Raw genomic sequence first — 24,448 nt, forward strand, 5'->3', positions numbered from 1 at the left:
TCATCAAGGGCTTGTTCCTATGCACGTTTTAAAGAAAAGTTCGATAAAACATTTCAGGTGATTCAATTAAACACATATGCATTTATCCCAAAACATTTTAATGCAAGTTCACTCACCTTACGATAGCGGGATATTACATCGCTATTAGTTCAGAGCCGTATCTAGCTATTTCTACTTGCCAATCGCTCGTTATTTCCTCAAGCATGCCACCATAGTCTACTATCTTTACTTTTGCACTTCCTAGCAACAATCATGAATCCTTATTCAACTAACTTATATCTTGACACATTTTTACCATAGTTGCCTTTATCCTTTACTTGCGTAATTCTTTAAATTATAATTATCGGCAACTTCGTTATGACTGTAGCACCCATATTAACCTTTTTTAACCATTTTCATTCAAATTCGTCTTATATTTCCACACATAATCCGCATATATGGCAGCAACAATCATCCTCACTTTCACTCAATTGTTTCCAAGCTTACAATTAATATAATTGCCTTTCATCCATACCCATGACATCACGATAACCCTACATATTGCTCACAATCATTCTCACCATATTAAACCAATCATATGCTTCAAATTGTAGAATTAAGCTTACCACTTGGTTTTAGCTCAAATTTGACCCAACAAAATTCATAATTTCCTCACACCCATGGCCACCATAGCTACCACAAAATGGTTCACACATTATTTCTCCAAAGATTTAACTAACCATGAGCTTAAAACACAAAAATCCTTACCTTATGTTTCTTGAATCCTGAGACCCACTTGATATTTCTTCAATTACTCTTGAATAACTCACTACCCAAGCCTCTCACTTTTCTCTCATTTCTTTCCTTAGCCAATTCTCTCTATTTTTCCTTTCAAATGCATGGTGGCAAGGTGAAATGGCATGGAAGCTTGAAAATGGCGTTGGGTGGGTGAAAATGGCGTTGGGAGCATGAAGGTGGAGGAGAAAATATCTTTTGGCTAAAGATAAGAACCAACCATGGGATAAGAATGAAGGAAGCTTTGACCACTAATGGTAAAATTACCATTTTACCCTAGAAGGTTCTCACCCTTTTTAATTGTATCCTCCCACAATCTTTTAATTCTAATTTCTTTCCATTTTTCTTCCTTAACACTTTTATCAATAAAATATCAAGTTTATGCTTCAACGTGGTATCATCACAATATTTAAATATATACTTACCCGTGACAACTTTATTTAATAAAGACAAGCGAGTCCCATTAACCTCATATTTTTCTAAAATTTCCTCGTTCCTCTTCTCCCCCACTTAGATTGACCATATACTCCTTCTTCATGGAAAAATTTTGACACTGAATAAAATATTAATATTTTAATATTATTTTATTTTAAAATTTCTCACTTGTCTCGTTGGCACCCAAAATGTCTTATTATGCCCCGATTCACTACCTAATCACTTTTTATATCATTAATTCATTCTTAATAAAAATATTATTATTTAATTACTATTGTTTCCCGTGCAAAATATTTCATTTCAAACTATGCCTTTCACCCTTCATCACTTTTAAACACTCTAATTAATCTCAATTGGCATTCGATAAGCCTTATTAGCCAACATATCAAAGTACAGGGTGTTACAATGTAGCTGATCACTAGCATCACATATAAGCTCAAATAGGAGTGACCAATCAAGAACTACAATAATTAGTGCAGATGTTAACTTTTTTTTTCAATTCTATGAATGCAACATGACACATCATCAAATTTAAATGGGAAATCTTTTTCTAAGAGATTGCACAAAGGTTTAATAATTTTAGAAAACTCTATAATGAATCGCTGATAAAAACCAACGTGTCCAAGGAAACTACTAATACCTGTTATTGAGGTTGATGGTGGAAGCTTTTTAGTGGTCTTAATCTTCACTTTATCCACCTCCAATCCATTGCTTGACACCTTGTGACCAAGATGCCTTCTTATACTATAAAATGGCACTTCTCCCAATTATTACCCAGTTTGCCTCTTAATATCTTTGCAACACCTTATCAAGGTTTAACACGCATTCATCAAAATTATTACCAAAAATCAAGAAATCATCCACAAATACCTATAATAATTTCTCCACCATATTAAAAAAGATAAAAATCATGCATCGTTGAAATGTGGCTAAAGCATTGAACAATCCAAGTGGCATATGTTTAAAGGCAAAAGTACCATAGGAACATGTGAAGGTTGTTTTCTCTTGATCTTCTGGTGCTATGTCACTTTGATTATATCTTGAGTACCCATCCAAGAAACAATAGTACTCTTTTCCAACTAACTTGTCCAACATCTGGTCAATGAATGGTAATAGGAAATGATCTTTCCTTGTAGCCTTATTTAGCTTCAAGTAATCCATGCACACTCTCCATGCAGTTGCTATTTTTGTGGGAATGAGCTTATTGTTTTCATTTGTAACCACTATCATCCCACCTTTCTTTGGTACACATTGCACTAGACTTACTCACTCACTATCCAAAATAAGATAAATGATGCCAGCATCTAGCCATTTGATTATTTCCTTTTTTACCACTTCTTTCATGATTGGATTCAATTATGAGACCTTGATCTTTATAGACTTATAGCTAAAAGTAGACGCGATATCACGGACTAGGGGTAATTTCGTCATTTCTTTCATGAGCCCTTTGAAGTATGCTTTCAAACATTATTAAGGCCTAAGTAGGCCCAAGGCATAAATGAATGATGAAAATAAGGATAAAATGATGAAGGAAATAGAAATAATAATGATTTCCAAGGTAGGGGCAAAATGGTCATTTTTCACTCAAGTTGAAATTTTTAAGTTTTCATGAACTCGAGTATTTCTAGACTATTATGGACTTTATCTCATTGTCAAAAGAGTAAAAAGATTGCAAAAAGGATTGGAGGAAGACAAAGGTAACTTGTTCAAGGCATTTTCGTAATTTAAGTGAAGTTTGGATAAGTTTAGGCTATAAATATCTCATTTCTCCAGCAACTTCCTCATTTTTCCAGCAGCTTCTTGTTCTTCTTCCTCCCATCTCACATATCTTCATTTTCCATGGAAGCCTCCCTTAAAGCTTCCATAACTCTCTCTCTCTCTAGCTTCAATTTTCATGCTTTTGAGCACTTTTTAATATAACCTTTTGTGCTCTTTCACTCTCTCATCTTAAAACCCTCAAAAGTCTTTCCTTCACACTTTCTCTCACTAGTTGGAAATTTTAGAGAGAGAAAGAGAGAGAGAGAGAGAGAGAGAGAGAAAGAGAGACTTTCCATGATAGCTTGAGTATTCTTAAGAAGGAATTCAACTATAAATCCACCAAGGTGAGTAATGAATGAGGATTGATTTTAGGTTCTTGATAATGGCTAATAATTGGAGTTGTGAGTTGTTTTATTGTTAAAGTTTGTTTATTTATTTCTAGTGTTACTAAAGTAAAGAAAATAGATAGCCACTTAATGGTAAGTGGAAGCTAGTTAAGAGATAGCTTTTAGAATTATAGTTATGTGAATTGAGTTGATTTGTGATACTAATGTGATGATAGGTTCCAACGAAGCCCCGCCGCCCCATTTGGACCATTAGAGGAAGTTAGAGCTAGGTAAAGATTTAACAAATACTGGTGAGTGAAATTGCATTAAAATGTTTTGGGATTAGAGCACATGTGTTTGATTAAATCCATTGAAATATTTTATCTGTTTTGCTTTAAAATATGCATGGGAACAAGCTTTTAATGAAACGTTTTGCGTTGTGGAATGCGACTGTGATGAATCCATGTGCCCTGTGTTATGTTGATATATATATATATATATATCTAAATATATATATGATATGTATTGACAGTAATATTGTTTGTAATTATAACAAAACATGTGCACGATGTGAGGGAGCACGTGTCGATGATGACGGGTGCGAGAGTGTGGATGATGATATTGCTTGTGCGCGATGTGGGGGATGCACGCGGCAGTATTAGTTGTGCACGATGTGGGGAGATGCACACGACGACTCCAGCTATATGCACGATGTGGGGGTTGCACATGATTTGGGTGAGGCAGTGGTGGTATTGGTGGTTATGTATGTATGTATGTATATATATGTTATAAAAGCTTATGAAAATAATTGTGATTGTGTTGCATGTTGGCATTGTTAATTGCTCCCAAATTGCTTTTCATTTCAACAAGAAAATGGCTTTTGATATAACAAGACCCTTTTTTACTAGATTGCTCTATTTCTCGCTGTAGCGAGGTTCATTTTTGCTGCAACGAGAAACTTTCGGGTTAGGGAGGGTTACACTAGCCTGGTTCTCGCTGGTGGTTCCAAAATTCTATATCAGTGCTCTCAATTTGACGAAGATTTTGACCACCTTTCATTCAGAACTGTGAAAAGTGCTAAACATAAAAATTGTAGCCCAGCCTCTTATCTTTCTAATGGTCTAAAAATCATGTCAATTGGACTTTTTTAGCGGGATATATGCTTCAAAAACTGAAACATATGCAAACTAAGACTGTTGCTCACTACTGAGAAACTTGCTGTCATGCTTGCTACCTTGCTTGATTTTGACCTATTTTTCACCCATTTAACTTCAAGGATTGATCATGGGTTTTTGCAACATTATGAGGTTATTAATCAAAGTTTAAAATGAAGGGTTTTTAATAAGAAATTAAATCAATTGCATTGTTTTTTGAAACAAATGCATCATGATTCCCAAGTTCTCCTTATCGATTGCTTGTTCCCTTGTTATGTTCACTCACTAAGTTTTATACTCACATTTTTAAACTTCACATTTTCAGATTCGTTGGTAGTTAGGACCTAGATTGAGTGTCCGCGTATGCTCGTCTTCTTGGTAGGTACAATGGCATCTCAGTAGCGGTACCTTCACTTAAAGTCACTCCGTTGACGGTTGAGAGTCATTTGTTTGTGTACAGGTATATGTAATGTGAACTACTAGGAGTCATGTAATAAATGAAGTATGTATATGTTGGATTCATGATGATGCCCTTATGAGACGGCAATGAATGACAGTACCTTGAGATAATACAAATATGAATATTCGGTTGCTATAAAATATTACTGAAACATTCATCGTTGAGAATTACAACACATGGTTTTCAAGATGATGGATGGAATGAGGAATAGGATCTCATAAAGAGGCTTGCTTGGGCCTAGTGGGTTATGCCCATTGAGCCCATGCACCGGTCATGGCCTGAGATTTTAGGCTATGACGTCAATTTTCTTAGATGCTCGATAGTGGCTCTGTGATTATCCTTCAACAAAATTTTGGGCATGCATATTAAACAACTTATACCTTTAATATATGCTATTGTCTAACCAAGTGCCTTTTTATGCTTTCTTAGAACTCTTAGCAGCTTATCTTCCTACTTGTTAGTAAGATTAGATGCAACAAAAATCGAAAGAGTATATAAGTCTCCAAGATATGTATACCTCAAATGATGATGCAATGGTTTGAGTTCCAATTTAAGATTCTTCAATTAAGGTCTTCGCTAGTGAAAATGAAGATGTAGACAAATTTAATAGCTTAAATTGAGTTCCCAACACAAGAGATGGGGCATTCAATGCATTAACACATTTTATGACATCCTCATCATTTGACTCAGATTCAGAAATCAATGATACTTCAAGTGGGTCAATAGGATGACTTTCCATGAAGACTTTATTTCTGGCCTTGTCTGTCACACTAACTGCAATACACTCATCATGATCATCAGTAAACTTTAAAGATTTAAAAATATTGAATGTTACCTCTTGAACTTGTACTCACAAGGAGAAATCTTTCTTCTCAACATCAATGAGTGCTTTAGTAGTGTGTTAGAAAGGTCTCCCAAGGATAATAGGAACCTTTTCCCCCATATCAAGATATATAAAGTCCATCAGAAAGATGAATTTATCCACCTTTACAAGCACATCTTTCACTATTCCTTTTGGATAGATGAAAGTTCTGTTTGCTAAATGTAGAGTCATAGTCGTGGGTTTAATCTCCTCCAAGCCCAACTTATAGTAAATTGACAAAGGCATCAAATTAATACTTGCCCCTAAATCACTCAAAGCCTTGGCAAAGAATAAAGCACCTATTATGCTTGGAATAATAAAGCTACTTGCCTTAAGCATTGGAAAGAGTTTATTCTGAATGCTTGCACTACACTCCTCAGTGAATGTTATTGTCTCAAATTCACCTAACCTCATTTTCTTGGATAAAATTTCTTTAAGAAATTTAACATATGAAGGCATTTGCTCTAAATGCCTCTGCAAATGAACTATTGATGTGAAGCTTTTTAAACACCTCCATAAATTTCTGAAACTAACTTTCCTCTTGTTGCTTCTTGAAACGTTGAAGAAAAGGTGGTGGTGGTAAAATTGCCTTAATCTCTTTTGCTTGACACTGCTCACTAGAACTTGCAATCTATGTGTCACTCTCAACACTGTTGTCATTCTGTTCAGCTCGTTGTGGCTCACTTTCAACTTCCTTACCACTTCTCAAAGTGATGGCCTTGACATGTTCCTTAATTTCTCTTCTTATATTTGTTTTTATAACACTAGGTAGTGCTCCTTGAACTTAGTTGTTTAATAAATTAGCAAGTTGACCAACTTGAGTCTCGAATGTTTTGCAATGATGCTGTTTGACTCTGAACGAAAAATGCTTGACTTTGAATGATGCTATCATGTTGTGTCATGTACTCCATTAGTAAATCCTCTACAATTGGTTTTTTATCTAAGATAAGCATTCTTGCTTGTTGCTGGAATCCTATAAATGCATTCAACCTTGAAGTTGAGTATGATCCTTGGTTATTGGTCCAAAAGAAGTTTGGATAGTTCCTCCACCTTGGATTGTAAATGTTAGGGTATGGGTAATTCTGTTGTCTATTCCCCACAAATTACACTAGTTCTTTCAAACTTGGACACTGATGGCTTGCATGATCATCTCCAAAATACTCACAAGCTACAAAAAGACCTTGAATGGAGTTAGTACCAAAAGATTCAAGTGTTTTAGTTAAAACTACTACCTGTGCAGATAGTGCCAAAGTGGCATCTACATCATGAATTCCAATTACTCTCCTATGCATTGATCGCTCTGTTGGCCATTGGTAGTATTTTGCAGCCATATTTTCTAACAAATCATATCTTCATCAATTGATTTAACCATTAAAAGTCCTCTTGCATGGCATTAATGGTAGTTCAAACATGACCACTTAAATCATTGTAAAATGTTTGCACTTGAAGCCACTTTAGGAAGCCATGATGAGGACAACACCAAAGTAATTCTTTACATCTTTCCCAAGCCTCGTACAATGATTTAGAATCTTGTTACATCAATGATGTGATATCATTCCTCATTTTTGCTCTCTTGGCCAAAGGAAAGAAATTAGCAAGGAATTTTTGAGCAAGATCATCCCTTGTTGTTATTGAGCCAATAGGGAGCACATTCAGCCATGCGTTAGTTTTATCGCTTAATGAGAAAGGGAAAAGCCTTAAAGGAATTACATCATCTGTGACACCATTGTGTTTAAAAGTATCACATATCACCAAGAAGTTGGATATATGGCCATTTGGATCATTATTTAGTAGACTCCCATACTGGATTGAAGTTTGAATCATGGTGATGATGGCCAATTTGATCTCAAAATAGTTGTCTTGAATAGCCAACCTTCGAATGTTGGATGGAACTCCTTGCACCAATGGTACATCATAATCCCTTAAGAATGATTTTCAGCTACTACTCACTCTTGGATTTGTTGCTCATCTTGTCGATCATCCATAGTATATGTTTGAGCAAAACCTTGTTGATTTTCTCTTCGAAGTCTTTGGAATGTTCTCTTAATCTTTGGATCATAAGGTATAATCTCCAAGCTTTTTGCCCTTCTCATACAATGATGAAACAAACCTACAAAAGAAAGAAGAAAAACTTAAATTATGAGTAATTTGTGAAATTTTAATATTAGCAAATAGAAACAACAAAATTGTCGGCTACGACACCAAAAACATGTTGTTGATTTTTCATGCAAGTGCACATTATCGTAAACAAGTAATATAGTAAAAAGTAGAGTATCGTTCCCACAGGAATTTTGTTCCTAAAGTTTTGCTAAGGACTAAAATTTTGTAACAAATCAATTTTATTTAAGTATCTAAAATTTTAAGAAAATTAATTCAAACTAAATTAAAGCAAGCACTAAATTAACTAACAGAAATTAAAGTAACATGAGAAAGATAATAGACTAAAGACCTAGGATTATGGGTTCATTCAACATTTCATCTGATACCAGCTTCTCTTATTATTTACTTTCTAAGGTGGTTTTACTAACCAACAATCCAAAGCTATGTACATGTCTCTATCAAGATGCTTGCACAAATACCTAACTTAATTAGTTCACTATATATCTATAAGAATCAATTAAATTAAGTTCATTAAGCTAGTGTCCTAATTTGGTTATGTATGGCAATTGACATATGTCTACTTGAGTTGTAAATCAAATCACCTAAGTGACGTAAACATACACTATTCGAATTTTAGTCCAATTTAAAATCTCTTTGTCGAATCTCAATTAGATTCACAAATTAGTTAATTGTTGATTAGGCAATTAAAAGCATTAAAAAAAATTTTGAATAAGCAAAACTATACCTATTCATGATACATAAAAGAGAAACTAATACTCAAGCTACATTTTGAAATCCACCATAATCCTAGAAAAACAAATTAGTTCATGATATCTTAGTAAAACATTATCCAAATAAATTTAGCCATGAATTCAAGTCAAAGGAAATAATAAAAACACAAAATAGAGAAAGAAACTAATGTTGAAGCTTTTTTTATCTCAAATGTCTCTTAATTTTTCTTGTTCTCTTGCTTGATTCTTAGCTCCAGTTCTCCAGAATAGCTGCTGCCACACTCTTTCTAAACTTATTTGAAGAAGTCCCTTAAATAAGCACAAATTAACCTAATTTTCAAATTTCCCGTTAGACAATTATTTTTTGAAACAGGCTCTAGTGTCACAGCTATCACTTGAGAGCTGAGGCTCTCTACAATTCTGACTTTGAAGTTCGCTACAAATTTCTTTTAGTGCCATGGCTCTCAAGTGTTATGTCTTTGTTTTACTTTCCTAATGTAGTATTGTCTTTTTGACATGGATTTTGACCATCTTCTAATCTAAACTAGGAAAAGTAATAAACAACAAAGTTGTAGCCTTTCCTCTCATCTTCTAGTTGTCTACGAATCACCTCGTTTGGAGTTCTGTAGAGAGAATTATGGTAGAAATACCGCAATATGTTTAACAAATTCTACACCTAACCATCTTGCGCATTTCACTTCCACAAAGCTTTTTACACTTAAGAAACTTCAAAATAGAGATTAAATCAATGATTTCTCAAACTCAGACTTTTGATGTGAAAATAAGCTCAAATTACTCAAATTAAAAATAATTCAACATGCACTAAACCAAATAAAGAAAAGTATAAAAATTACTTAAAACTAGCTTGAAAACGTAGGGATTTAGCTATTTTTTACAATCAAAATGTGGCAACATAACTCTATATCATAGAGTTATCAATGAGGTTCTAGAATTATCCAATATCAACCCCCCTTTTAGAGGAGGGTCGATCCCTACATGTAAAGCTCTTGGAGTAGCCTTTAGAAATGACTAAGATCGACCCCCATGGAAAGGAGGGTCGATCCCAACAAGGGAAAACACTTAAAAAGATTTTTGTAAACTCTAAGATCAACCTCCAATGACAAGAAGATTAATCCCTACAAGCTAAACTTCAAAATAGGCTACTAAAACCCACAAGGATTGACCCCCCTTAAGTCAAGGGGTCGATCCCTACACCATTAGGCAAAAAAAATAAAAACCTACAAATTGACCCCCAAGGATAATGAGTCGATCCTAAGGCTCCAGGTTAAAAAAAATATAAAAGCTAGTCGTCATTCTTCAATCATTTTTCACTTCCCTTAACTCCCAAACACTTTCTCTTTCTCTCCAAACCCTCATTTAGCCTTTATGGACTCCATAGAGTAAAGACCTAGCTTCCAAATTTTTTGGAGTTTAATATATGCATTTGCACACTTAGTTTAAGCAAACAAATACAACACATTCCATAATCAAATTGTCCAAACTGAAAAAAATTATCATTTGAGGCAACCTAACATTTTGGTTCAACATTCCATTCAACCAACTTATAATTTCAATATCTTTCAGGATGCTGCATCCTAATGTTTCCAACAGCACAGAATAAATCTCTACTTTGGATTACAAAAGGTCAAAGAAGGTTCAGATCAATGTTGGAAAGAACATATGGGAAAATGTTTTATGGAAACCTTGAATATGCCAATATTTGGTATAAAAATTGTTCAATTACAACTAACTGCCAGATCAGAAATATAATTGGTAAATGTAGCGATAAAGAATCAAATGTAATTGAATAATCACTCGCTTTGGAAGCAAAAGTTCAATCAGTCTCTCCTTTGTTGTCAAGTTGAATGAAAACTTACTGTTACATAACCTCACACTGAAGTCAGTAGGGTCTTTTCTATAACTTTAGTTAGATAAGGGAAGTGATCAGAGTACAATAAAATAGTTCCCTGCCAAATTAACTCTGCCAAGTCCTTAAAGTTGGGCTTCATCTCAACATTGTTTGTGCTATTGTCAATCTAATATGAATTTCACCTGATAATGATAAATAAGTAAACAACATCCTGAGAGGGAATGTATGCCAACTACTTTCATCCATTTTAAAATACCATATGAACCTCTACCAAGCATTTAAATAGCTGGAAGGCATCTCCCTGTATCATAATTCAAGCAAAACCATAAAGAAGAAAAGAAGGCAACTAATTAACGAATAAATTGTTAGAGAATAACCCCTGCATGGACACGTGGAAGCTTTTGGACAGCATGATCTGTATGCTTACTAATTGTCAATATTTTTTATGTTAGAATAGAACAATGTTTTGCTGTTTCCATCTAATTTGATCACCTGTTAAGCGATTTGTTACAGGTGTTACATACACTAACATTTTGTAACATATATATGATCATTGTGTGATCATCATGCATATAGAAGAATTCTCTGCTTTTGTCCAGCAACTTACTAGTTCTCTCTTTCTCAAGTCATAGTTTTATATCATGATATTAACATGGTATCAGAGCACCTCCCGATTCTTGTAGGACCTTAGATAACTTCCTTTCAATACTCATGTGTTCTTAGTGGTTCTGCTTTAACTTCTTGTTCAAGAATTAGTTTCTTTTTATAATGACAACTCCAAACATAACTCATCAACCTCCACCAGTCTCCGATGGCTCCAATTATGGAGTTTGGGCCGTGAAAATGAAGACTTACTTGAAAGGTTATAACCTGTGGAATGCAATAAAACAAGATGTTGAACCACAAGCACCAAGGGAGAATGCTCCTGTTGCTCAAGTTAAGCAATATGGAAAAGAAGTGGCAAAAAAAGTTTAGAGCTCTTTCATTCATTCAGTCTGCTATCTTTGAGGATATTTTCAACAGAATCATGGAATGTGAAACAGCTAAGGCAACTTGGACAAAGCTACATGAAGAATATGTTGGGACCTCTAGAACAAGGCATATGCAGGCACAGAACTTGAGAAGGTACTTTGACATGATGCGAATGAAGGAAAGTCAGTCTTTAAAAGAATATATAGACCAAATTCTTAAGCTTGCTAACCTAATAAAGTTGTTTGGTGAAGAGCTTAAAGAAGTTCGAGTAGCTAAGAAGATTATCAACAGTGTACCAAGGAAGTTTGAACCTACAATAGCATCCCTATTACAATCAAAGGACTTGTCTGACATTTCAATTACAAAAATTGTCAATGCCTTGCAAGCTGCAGAACTGAGAATATCAGCAAGAGATGAAGCTTTTGGGGAGAAAGCCTTTCTTGCTAAAGGAAAAGGCAAAGCCAAAGCTGAGGCTTTTACCAAGAAAAATTACAAAGACAAAGATAAGAAGATTACTCAATCTGGTCAATCCTCAAACAAGAAAAATAAGTTCAAGCCATGTTCCTACTGCAAGAAAAGGAATCATACTGATGATTACTACTGGTTTAGGCCAGATGCAAAATGTAAAATATGTAGTCAATTAGGACACACTGATAAATTATGCAAGAACAGAACAATTGAAGATAAACCTGCACAAACAAATGAAAGCTCAGAATTAGCTGAAGAAGTGTTGTTCATGGCTCAGTCAGATTTTGCAAGTGACTTTGGTAACTGTGAATGGCTCCTTGATAGTGGCAGCTCACGGCATATTGCACTTTTTGAAGCTATGTTTGTTGATCTTGATAAGAACCATCGATCAAAAGTCAGAATAAGGAATGGTGGTTACCTACAAGCATATGGTATAGGGAAGGTTCGAATACAAAGCTCAACTGGACACAAGTACATATATAATTTTTTGTTTATACTTTCTTTTGCACAAATTCTGAGTGTTGAACAATTGTTAGAAGATAGTTATGTTCTGTTTTCAAAGATAAAGCTTGCAGAATTTATAACCCCTCAAGTGCATATCTTATGACTATACCAATGAGGAATAGATGTTTTCCTATTAAACCTAAACATCTATGCTTGCAAGTTGAGGAACAATCTGTTTCACTAATTGATCTTTGGCACAGAAGACTTGGTCACTACAATTCCAAGACCTTGGAACAAGTCAGCAACTCAGTTATGCTTGATAAGCTTCCAAAGTTATCCAATAATGCTTCAATATGCAGTGTATGTCAGCTTGGTAAGATTTCAAGGAAACCTTTCCTTTGAGTAGTACCAACAGAACCAAGTCAAAGCTTGAACTTATTCACTCTGATATAGGTGGACCTCTAAGTGAGGAATCACTAAATGGCAGTAAGTTTTATCTTCTATTTATTGATGATATGACCAAATGGAGTTGGATTTTCTTTATGAAATTCAAGTCAGAAGTCTTTGCTTTGTTCAAAAACTTCAAAACCAAAGTTGAACTTGAAACTGGTTATCGAATCAAAATATTGAAGACTGATTATGGTGGTGAATATACTTATAATGAATTCACTCAGTTCCTCAATCAGCAAGGGATAGTTCATCAACTTACTGCTCCATACACTCCTCAGCAAAATGGAGTCAGTGAAAGGAAAAATAGGACAGTCATGGATATGAGCATCTTTCTGTTATATCAGAAGAGGATGCCTCAAAATTTTTGGGTAGAAGCTGCAAATACTACTGTATGTTTACAGAGTTTGTTACCAACTCATGCCCTGAATAACCGAATCCCTTTTGAAGCATGGTATGGTTTCATGCCCTTAGTTACTCATTTGAAAGTGTTTAGTTGTGTATGTTATGGGCACATACCAAATATCTTGTAAAACAAATTGAGTGAAAAAGCTGAATCAGGAGTATTTGTTGGCTATATTACTTAAGCTAAGGCATACAGAATCTATTTGCCAAGCAAAAATAAAGTTGTTGTGAGTTGAGATGTAGTGTTTGATGAAGATTCTAGCTGGAACTGGAATGAACCTCAACCTCAACTGTCATCTCCAAGCCAACATGATAAAATTTTTGCTTTTGATACTCAAATTGAAATTCAAGAAGATGAGAGTATAGATGATATGCCAGTTAGGGGAACCAGATCACTTGAAGACATTTATCAGAATAGCTTAGTGACTATTCAAGAACTTAGTTGCTATACTAAAGCTTATAAGGATTCTATTTGGTTTAAAGCTATGTAGGAAGAACTTCAAATGATCTAGAAAAATGGCACCTGGTCTTTGGTTGACAGACTTGAAAATAGAAACATCATTGGTGTCAAATGGATATTCAAGAAGAAGTTAAATCTTGATGGTTCTCTTAATAGATACAAAGCTCGGTTAGTGGCCAAGGGCTACAGTCAACTACCTGGTGTTGATTATGGAGAAACATTTGCTCTAGTAGCTAGGTATGACACAATTCGATTATTGTTAGCTCTGGCTGGTGCACTTAAGTGGAAAGTTTATCATTTAGACATAAAATTTGCATTTCTCAATGGCATCTTAAAAGAGGAAATTTATATTGAACAACCTGAAGGGTTTGAACTTTCATCAGGTGAGAACAAGGTATATAAGCTTCACAAGGCTTTATACGGATTGAAGCAAGCACCAAGGAGATGGTACAGTAGAATCAATGACCACTTGATTCATCGAGGCTTTGTTAAAAGTCAGAATGAAGCCACATTGTACACTCTTGAATCAGGTAACAAATTGCTATTGATAGTGTCATTATATGTGGATGATCTGTTAGTTACTGGAAATTGTGAAAAGGCTTTGGAAAATTTTAAATCTCAGATGCAAGCAAAATTTGAAATGACTGACTTAGGACTTATGAGATATTTTCTTGGACTTGAAATTCATCATTTGAGAATTGGTATTTGGTTATCTCAGCAAAATTATATCTTTAAGGTGCTCAAGAAATTTCAAATGTCAGATTGCAAGTCTGTGTCAACTCCTTCTGTTGTAAACAACAAGCTTTGTGCAGATTTTAGTAACCAACTTGAAGACCCTTTTGCATATAGAAGACTAATTCGATGCCTGCTTATATTTGTGCTTCAAGACCAGATATACAATTCTCAGTGGCATTTTTCTCTTGATTTATGCAAGTACCAATTGATCAGCATATGATTGCTACCAAGAGAATTCTAAGATACTTGAAGAAAACAGAATTTTATCGGATTCATTATACCAAGTCAACAAAATTTGAATTGTTTGGATATACTGATTCTGATTTTGCATGAAGCAGTGAAAATGCAAAGAGCACATCAGGTTATTTATTTACACTTGGTAATGGTCCTTTTTCTTGGAATTCACATAAAAAACCTGTTGTAGCTCAATCTTTAGCAGAATTTGAATATGTTGTTGCTACTGCTGAGGCTGCAAATCAAGCTTTTCGGTTGAGGAAATTACTTATGGACATCAAATTGGAGCAAAAGTTTCCTACAAATTTGTTTATTAACAATAAGTCTGCCATTGCTATTGTAAAAAATCCTATCTGGCATGGCAAGACTAAACACATAAATGTGAAATTTCATGCCATTGGAGATACATTGGAAAAGAATGAGATAAATATCCAATATTGCCTTCCAGAGTTACAGCTAGCTGATATCCTAACCAAGCCTCTTCAGAAGTCAAGAGTTGAATCTCTCAGAACTAAACTAAATCTCTCCATTGCAAGTGTTAAGGGGGAGTCTTAGAGGATAACCCCTGCATGGATACGTGTAAGCTTTTGGACAGCATGATCTATATACTTACTAGCTGTCAATATTTTTGATGTTAGAATAGAACAATGTTGTGCTGTTTGCATGTAATTTGAACACATGTTAAGCGGTTTGTTACAGGCGTTTACATACACTAACATTTTGTAATATATATATGATCACTATGTGATCATCATGCATATAGAAGAATGCTCTACTTTTGTCCAGCAGCTTACTAGTTCTCTCTTTATTTCTTTCTTTCTCAAGTCATAGTTTTATATCATGATATCAACATAAATGCTAAAACTTTTACCCATTGCTTTTGTTTGTGTCTGTTAGGGGGTTACTGACAAATAACGACGCCTTCTAGCTCCAGATAAACATATGTCATCATGATTTGGTGTACAATACATAAAATCACAGTTGGAAGCTGCAATAAAATGAAAAGTCTCTTTCTGGCTAGTGTTGCTCTGCCACCTTTAGTACTAATTCTTGTTCTTTATGTCCCACTTTGTTTGGATTTAAAGGCTCCCTACAGGATAAACAAAGATGCATAAAAAGAACCATATTGCTTTAGTAAAAGATCTTTCCTCACCGATGGCCATTTTCAACCAAATAACGCCACTTTCTTCCTTTCAACCTCCTCTCATCTTTAATCAGACTAGCTTTCCCCAAAAAAAAAAAAAAAAAAAGCCCTTGATCTAAGAAAAATCAAACAAAAGCTTTACCATTCTCATTTTAGATGATTCTTGTAGTCAAACAAGACATTAAATGTGTTTGTTGGAGTTCAAGGAGACTCCAACCGCACAGGAAAATATAAACAAAAATGGAGGGCTTAGTGGCTAGCCAATTTCGTGATTAAATCATATTTAACTAAAATTTTTGTTAGCTACACTTGATAGCGAAACCCCAAACTACATAAATTAGTTACCGATAGATTGCCAACCCTTTTATTGTATCATTAGCCAGATGTTGAGTAATGTCAATCCATTAATACTTGTTAGTGGTCGAGTTACAATGCAATATTAATCATTTTAGTACTATCATGGAAGCAAAAGCTATTGAACGGTGATCTGCAGGTCACCTTCCTACTATTTGGGATGTTGAACTCGTCAAGTCCTACACCACACCCTGCTCAGTAAGTTTACTTTCATTAGATGCCCAAACTTCATCACCTTAGAGTTACTTGGTGTTTAACCTGCACCACCTTAGAGTTCGAGAGCCATGGTAGTCGTCTTGAGGAACTAAAGCAAGGTGCTGGCGATTTACTTGCTAGCATGAAAGAACCACGTGACCAACTGGATCTGATCAACACAATGCAACACTTAGGAGTGGCTTAACACTTTGAGAAGGATATCAAGGATATTCTTGCTAAACTTTTTGATGCCAACATTGCCACTGATCTTTACACTGTTGCCTTGCAATTTGGACTTATACGTCAAAATGGTTTCATCATTAGTACAGGTTCTATGCGAATAATGTTATTGCTATATTTAATTTATGATCATCCTTTCTTATTTTTACTTATGCAATTAATCAAATTTGAAAGTTTGTCATTTCATCCTAGATAAACTAATCAAGCCCTGTGTTAAAACTTAAAACTTAAATAAACTAATCAACTAAAGGTTTGGAATAATTGGACACCTAACTTAACACACTACAACAAATTTGACTTAAAACAGCACATTTTTAAAATTTGTATTAAAAATATTTTTAATAACACTTTTTTTATATTTTTTAGAACATTTTTGCAGATTTGACTTCACTATATAAATTTTTAGATGTATTATGAATAAAATGTAACAATAGAAATTACATACACCAGCAAACGTTGCATTACTTTATATTAGTATTAAATGCGAAAAAATGAAATTAAAAATTTAAATGGGTACAATTTTTAGGATTTCACTATACAAAAAAAAGGTTACTTAAAAAAGTGTAATTAAAACTCAATTTTATTGTAGTGACATGATATTAGAGCTCTGATTTCAAATAGCAGAAAATGTGTTTCTCTCCTTTTAATATTGTTTCAAGTGTTTGGTTACAAATTGAACTTTGCAATACTTCTTTAATCCTTTTGTGGTTGTAGCTAGCTTCTTTCAACACTTGAGTCCACGTGGAAGCCCATTAAATATTCATCTAAATTACATGTACAGATGTGTTTAACAAGTTCATGGAGAGAGACGGAAAATTCGTGGACAGCTTATGAGAAGATGTTATTGGGCTATTGAGTTTATACAAAGCTTCTTACCTTGGGATGCCAGAAGAAGATGTTCTAGATGAGGCCCTTGATTTTGCTGGAGCTTCCCAAGTTGAACTTCGATATCATGCAATCTGTTTATCTGAAGGAGCTGCAGGAACTAGTGTAGTAAGATCAATTAAAATAAATAAACTTAAAAAGAAATGAATAATAAACTGTTAAGTTAATATTGTTATCAGATTTTTAAATTACTATTACTTCATATAATTAATTAGTTAAATTACATTGGTAAGAAATCAGATTTTTAAATTACTATTACAAGATATCATTAGTTAAATTAGATTGAAAATAAGTAAGATTTTAAAGATGAAAATGCGACAGTTAAGAAATTTAATTTTGGCATCAACTTAAATAATTTAAATTCTTACAAAATAGCATTGCTGTTAAATGGATATATATATATATATATATATATATATATGATTTAATGGAAAATGTTCCTAAATCTCAAATAGGTAGTATTGTCTCTCTTGTAAATTGTAATAAAGCCTACAACTTGAATTAAGTTGATTTCTGTATGTCAAATTTTTGACATTTTTTCAATTGATTGAGCAGGTGGTGGAAGGACTTGAACTTTAAGGAAAGGCTACCTTTTGCTTCGGATTGGCTAACTGAGTGTTATTTTTGGGCACTGGGGAGTTGCCCTCCGAGGCCCCAATTACCCATATTGAGGAGGAACCTCGCGAAATTTGGATCCTTGGCTCACTTGATGAGCTTGAGAAGTACACGGATGCAGTCAATACGTGAGAAGTTTAGATTTTAGCAACTTCTATTTAAAACTTTCGAAATTTTGTGTTCATTCTTGGACAACATTTCAGGTAAAAATGACAAACTTTTCCCAAATTGCCATTTACAACCGTTTACAACCATAAGATGGGATCTTAATAAGGCAATGGAGGAACTTCCAAAGTACATGAAAGTATCCTTCTCAGCCATTTACAACCATGTTAGTGAAATGGTCCAAGATGCCTTGAAAGGTTATGGCATGGATATTTTACCCTATATTAAGGAAACGGTACGTTCATTAAAAAAAAATGTAAAAGTTATGGTACATAATCGAATGGCCAAATAAAATATTATTTATTTGTTTTTCTTGAACTTTTATGGAAATGAAGAAAAAAAAACCTTTAGTTTTAGTCTATTTGTTAAAATAATTTCAAAACAATTTTGTAAATTACTTGATGTTTTACAATTTTTAATGCTGAGGAGTAAAAGCAAATCATAATAATAATTTATAAAATATAAAAAGAATATTAGATATTTAAAAATATGACTTAATTTTAAAGAAAGATACATAAAGAAAAAATGAAAATTATACAGGCAGTACATACATAATGAGAACTTTATTTATTAATTATAATTTATGCTGACAAGGTGACATTCAGTTTTTGTAGTGGTTGTGTTATGTTAAAGGATATCTCAAAGAAGCAAGATGGTTTCACAGCGGATAGGCATTATTCGACTCATTGATGATTTAAACACTACCGAGGTTTGTTTTTTACATGCGTTGCTATTGCTTTATTGTTGTCAGCTGCTGACACTTGCTGACAAAATCTCTTTTTCCACTCCAAAAACGAATCATAAATGTAATCAAAATCTCTTTATTGATTTAATCATGTTGCAGATTTGCAAGGGAATTATTTTTATTATTTTATAAAATAATAAAATTATTTTTTTGTTAAGTCACATATTGCTTATCTTTTGAAGGTTGAAATAAAAAGAGGAGAATCGATGAATTTCATCCATATTTACATGACTTAAGAAGGTGTTTCGGTAGAAGAAGCACGTGATCATGTGAAAGGCTTAATAGGAAACTTGTTGAAAAAATTGAACAAAGTAATAGTTAAGGATTCTCTTCGAGCACCCGACATTGTCAAAGTAGCTATCGAAATGACACGATGTATTCATCGGATGTACCAATATGGCAATTGGTTTGGCATTCAAAGCAAAGAAAATAAAGATTGTGTCATGTCAATCCTTGAGCCCATTTTGATGGAACAATGTGATCATGCTTTACTGAAATAAGATTTTGAAATTTCAGCCAAAGAGTGGCTTAATAAGTTGAGTTTATGCTTTATGTGGTCTTTGAACAAGAGGTTGCTTATCTTTTTCTAGCTGAGTCTTGCTTGTTGCTATTACGCTATCTTGTGTTATTTATTGCACTTAATTCTAATCAATTATATCTATACTTGAAGGAAAATTTGTTAAAGCTAGCAGGGGTCCTATGTAATACATATTGAATCAAAATATTAAATGCAATCTCCATTTCGAAATGGATATTTGGTCTTGCTATTAGCAATTTTGTTGTAATTAGAAAAAGAACTACTAACCATAAAAATTTTCTCATTAGGAGAAAATTTTTTTTAACCCTTAAAAATAACGTGCTTTTGTAAATAAGCCTCCAAATAATTTTAACTGTTTTTAGCCACAAGAATAGATTTGGAGACAAAAATGCCCTTAATGAGCCATCTTCGTTGACGCACACTCTCAAACAGGTGGAAAATGGAAAAATAAATATACAAAGAATTTGCGAACATCTAATTTTGTGCAAAACATCCATTTTTTTTTTCACGAAGCTTGTGTAAAGCAAAATAATGTTGCATGAGATGGTTTTTCAGAGATTTGGGACATGGCATTCAGATAATAGGAGAAAAGTGATATTAAACCGAACGAGGAACCGACCTTGATGAATCAAAAGCTTAGAGAATGATGTGAAACTAGAAATCCCTGATACGATGGTGAATCGAAAGGAGAAATATGTGAATCCAAAGCACGAAATGCTCGTGCTATAACAGGCCATATGTGAGACAGTTGTGGCAGGGCAGGGTTTAGAGTTTGTGAAATGGCATGTTGGGAATGTGTGACACGACATGATAGGAATGTGTGACACGGCTATGACATGGTAGGGTTTAAAGTTTGTGACACGACATGGTTGGAATGTGTGACTTTGCTGTGACACGGCACGGTTAAGAGTTTGTGACACGCCATGGAGGGAATCTGTGACACGCCATGGAGGGAATCTGTGACACGCCAACATTCAGAGTTTGTGACATGCCATGGAAGGAATCTGTGACATGCCAGGGTTCAAAGTTGGTGACATGCCATGGAGGGAATCTGTGATACACGCCAACATTCAGAGTTCATGGCACGCCATGGAGGGAATCTGTGATATGCTAGCGTTCAGAGTTCGTGACACACCATGGAGGTAATCTGTAACATGCCAGTGTTCAGAGTTTGTGACATGCCATGGAGGGAATCTGTGATATGGCAGGGTTCAGAGTTTGTCAGACTCCGTGGAGATCCGTGACACGACAGGGTATAGAGTGTGTGACACGACATGGCAATTTATAGGTGACACGACATGGTTTGAAAAAAGAAAAAAAAGTAGGCAAATAACGAGGAAATCGATTGGACTTCAACTGAATGAATTCAATAAATGAATATTTTAGAGGAAATTGTGAGGCCATTTCATTTTAATTAAATATTTTTCAAAATTCGCAAACGTTTGTGTGAAGAGGTTCATTCCTCATTCCTCATTCCTAAAGATACTAGAGTGTTCGACTTTCTTCTTTGCAAGCTTGACGACACCGCAGCAACAATGTCGGTTATTAGTGAAGAGGTCAGTTAGTTTGAAAATAAAACCTTTAAAACTTTCTTCTGTTTGTTGATTTTTTGCTGCGTTTGTGTGGTATGTTCGTGTTTTTTCAATCTTTCTCAATTGTTATGTTTAAATTGTTTTCTTCCCAGTTTATTGGTCATACCAAAGTTTTGAACTACAACAAATATGGCGTGTAGTGGGTAAACTGCTTTTTAGGGTTTTTAACGTGTCACGACATTGGTTATTTTAGCAGTTCATGTAACGAGTCAATAATTACACTGATTGGCATGTCACACGCTGTGGGTATTTTAGGCTAGTTTGTGTAAGGACACAATAATTATAGTCATTGACGTGTCAGTGTTGGCGTGTTACAACATTTGACTTGATACGCATGGCGTGTTACAACATTTTACTTTATATGCATGGCGTGTTAAAACGTTTTACAATATATGCATGGCATGTTACCACATTTTACATTATATGCATGGCGTGATACAACATTTTACATTATATTCATGACGTGTTACAACATTTTACATTATATGCATGGCGTGTTACCACATTTAACGTTATATGCATGGTGTGCTTTCGCATTATGGGTTAACTCACTCGTGCATGTGTGCCATGTTTTACAGATGCAGTCTAGACAATATGAGGATCTTGACAGTTTGCTTATTATGTTGAGGGAGAAGTGTGCATTCAATGTCGCTATTAACACCCACTGTAAGTGGTCGCAACTGCATTACATCAACAAGACTCTCCAAGAGAAAGGGGAGTACGATGCAGTGAAGCGTACGTGCTTCAGAATGCTGCTTGACGTATATCCACAAGCCTACTTCTTCGTTGGTCTCCTACATAACATCATGATTCATCGAATCAGTGTAATAGATTTAATGGAGCATGAGCTATGGTTTGCCATTGGCAAAAGCAACGCGAGCATATCAAAGCAAGAGTTCTGCCTTATCACCAAATTGAAGTTTGGTCGAATGCCCGATGTGTTCACACGATTGTATGAGGTTGTTGTGGATGGAATTCGTGTGCGATAATAGAACAAGCAACAAAGCTTTAAGCTACAGGCCTTGCTTGAAACGTTATGCGAAGGCAACTTTCAGCAACCAGGAGACACGACCAAGATGGCACTCATTTTGATTGCGAATAACATTTTATTTGGTCAAGGCTACCATAGACAGGTGACACCTTGGCTCTTGTTGTTGGTGGAAGACATTAGTGCTTGGAATGACTTCCTATGGGGTCACTATGTTTGGAGGCTAACCTTGGACTACCTTTTCAAGGGGTTGGAAGTGCCTTCCTCGAACGTGCAGAAGGATCATTTATGGTACAACATTTACGGATTGCGTGGGTGATACAGGTATTGTCACATAACATTTTTTACTATCCTTTTGACATAATAGTTTATGGTTGCAATCGTTTATCATTTACGGTCTGATAATGGTTATATTTGACTTGCAGTTTTGGGCAATGGAGGCAATTCTGGCCTTGTGAAAGATAGTTGCCCCTTCTTCTTTGAAGGACGTCTACCCACGCATGTGTATATGGCAATGCAACCAGAAGCCAAAAGATTTCTACAAGGTAGTTGAGATGTTGGAGTCATCTTAATAGGTGAGTGAACAACTACTAATTTTTGTTGTGAATTTGTATAATAATTTTTCCTAAAATTTAATCACGATCCCTATTTTGCAGTTGTGGGCAATGGAGACCTTGGAGCCCACCCCGAATGAGGCCAGTTAAGATTATTTTCTGGACATTGATGTCCCGTTATCTGAGGGCTACCAATACGTGCCAATAGGGCACATGGAGGATCGTGCGGACTGGGGCTTAGGTGCAAGGGAAAAGAAGAGAAACTTGAAGCACAAAAGAGCCACTAGTTCCATGAAGTGGAGGTGCACAGCCGTTGCTGTCGGTCCCCAACTTGATGGAGGAAGGTGACGACCATGGCAATGGCAGTGAAGAGCCGATAAGGACGGTTCTAAAGGTTTGTGTTCAACAATGTCACGACCCGAAAATCCCATCGGGCCCGTGACAACCGCCGCGACGTCCCGATAAGCACTCATTACCCCGAATGTCGATCGAAATCCCGCAAGGCTTAGCATCAACTTCCGCATCTCCCCGGTGAGCGACAGTTATTAAATCTCGCATTTCAAGAAATCATAAGTTCTTTCCAACTCAAAATAATAAAATATTATTTTCTAGCTCACAAGGGCATTTTCATTATTTTTTTTTTCAGAATTTCGAAATCCATAAAAATGTAATATGTAAGTGGAAACACATATTTCATGATTTAAATTAAAATTTGAAGTCTAAAACATTTGTTTAAAGTAAAATTATAGCTATTTGAATATAATAAAAACATTAAATAAAATATTCTATTTTCTTAAAACACTATTTTCAAAGTCTTCCTAAAATAACTTTTGTAGCGTAAGAGTAAAATAAATTTTTTTATATAGTAATAAAGATAATTAAAGTATGAAATTTCATTTACACTGACACATGGGTCCCCAACTAACCAAAAAGGTGTAGAGCTACGAACCCTTACTTCCTATGATGCAACTCCGAGATTAATTCTCCTCTTAATCAACTATCAACAAACTGTCTTGAGCCTGTAAAATGGATAAAAAGAGGGGTGAGATAAAATAATCCCAGTGAGTAAACAATTACCATCAGAAGCATCTAAAACCGAGTAGATGGAGACAATATAAAAGCATTATATCTCAATAATGTTCATAATGCAAAATTCGTTTCAATCTATATCAAATAATTTCTTTTCATCAAAATTTCCCGGCTTATGAATTTCTTAAACTTGGCCCCTGCCAGAACCATTCTCGCGGGTACCTTCCTCAAGGTATCCCACTAAGACCGCCAAGGCTGTTCAATGACCCATACCCATAAACATATTTTCACATCTAACACACAGCCGTTCCTTGGCGTTGGTTGAGTCTTACTCTCACGTGGTGGCCCGAATGTGAGGTGCACCCAAACCATACCTCAGGAAATACTTCACCCAACATATCCCCCCGGAGGTAAGTATATAATTGAGTTACCGTGCCCCTCTCATAGGTAGTCCACGGAAACCCCCACCACTACAGTGACCGTTTAATATACCACCAGACCTATAAAATTTCCAACAGCATAATATGGCGAATAAAATTTAATCCAGTCTATCGAGACCAATCCAAAACTGTTCATATATTTTATGCCAACCTAAAAAATCTAGCCATCATGCTACCATATTGTCATAAGCCCCAATTTCAATAACATATAAAATCATAAATTTCAACACAGTCTCCATATACGTAATTTTCCCAAAACAATATTTGATTTCAAAACCAGTATCAATTTCATTTTTATTAAAAAACATTTTAATTGAAAAACATAATAT

The 24,448-nt window shown here is 34.8% G+C and overlaps 1 non-coding gene and 1 pseudogene across 1 annotated transcript; both read left to right on the top strand.

Annotated features, from left to right (window-relative positions):
- The window catches only part of LOC108662812 (trans-ocimene synthase, chloroplastic-like), a 69,979-nt pseudogene extending 47,882 nt beyond the window's left edge, over positions 1–22,097 (top strand).
- LOC148761779 (small nucleolar RNA R71) lies at positions 7,229–7,335 on the top strand. Its single transcript, XR_016027664.1, has one exon. It is a non-coding gene; the product is annotated as a small nucleolar RNA R71 (small nucleolar RNA).
- Positions 22,098–24,448: the final 2,351 nt, after the last annotated feature.

This window comes from Theobroma cacao, chromosome 7 (assembly GCF_053813885.1).
Source record: "Theobroma cacao isolate CCN51 chromosome 7, ASM5381388v1, whole genome shotgun sequence".
NCBI lineage: Eukaryota > Viridiplantae > Streptophyta > Magnoliopsida > Malvales > Malvaceae > Theobroma > Theobroma cacao.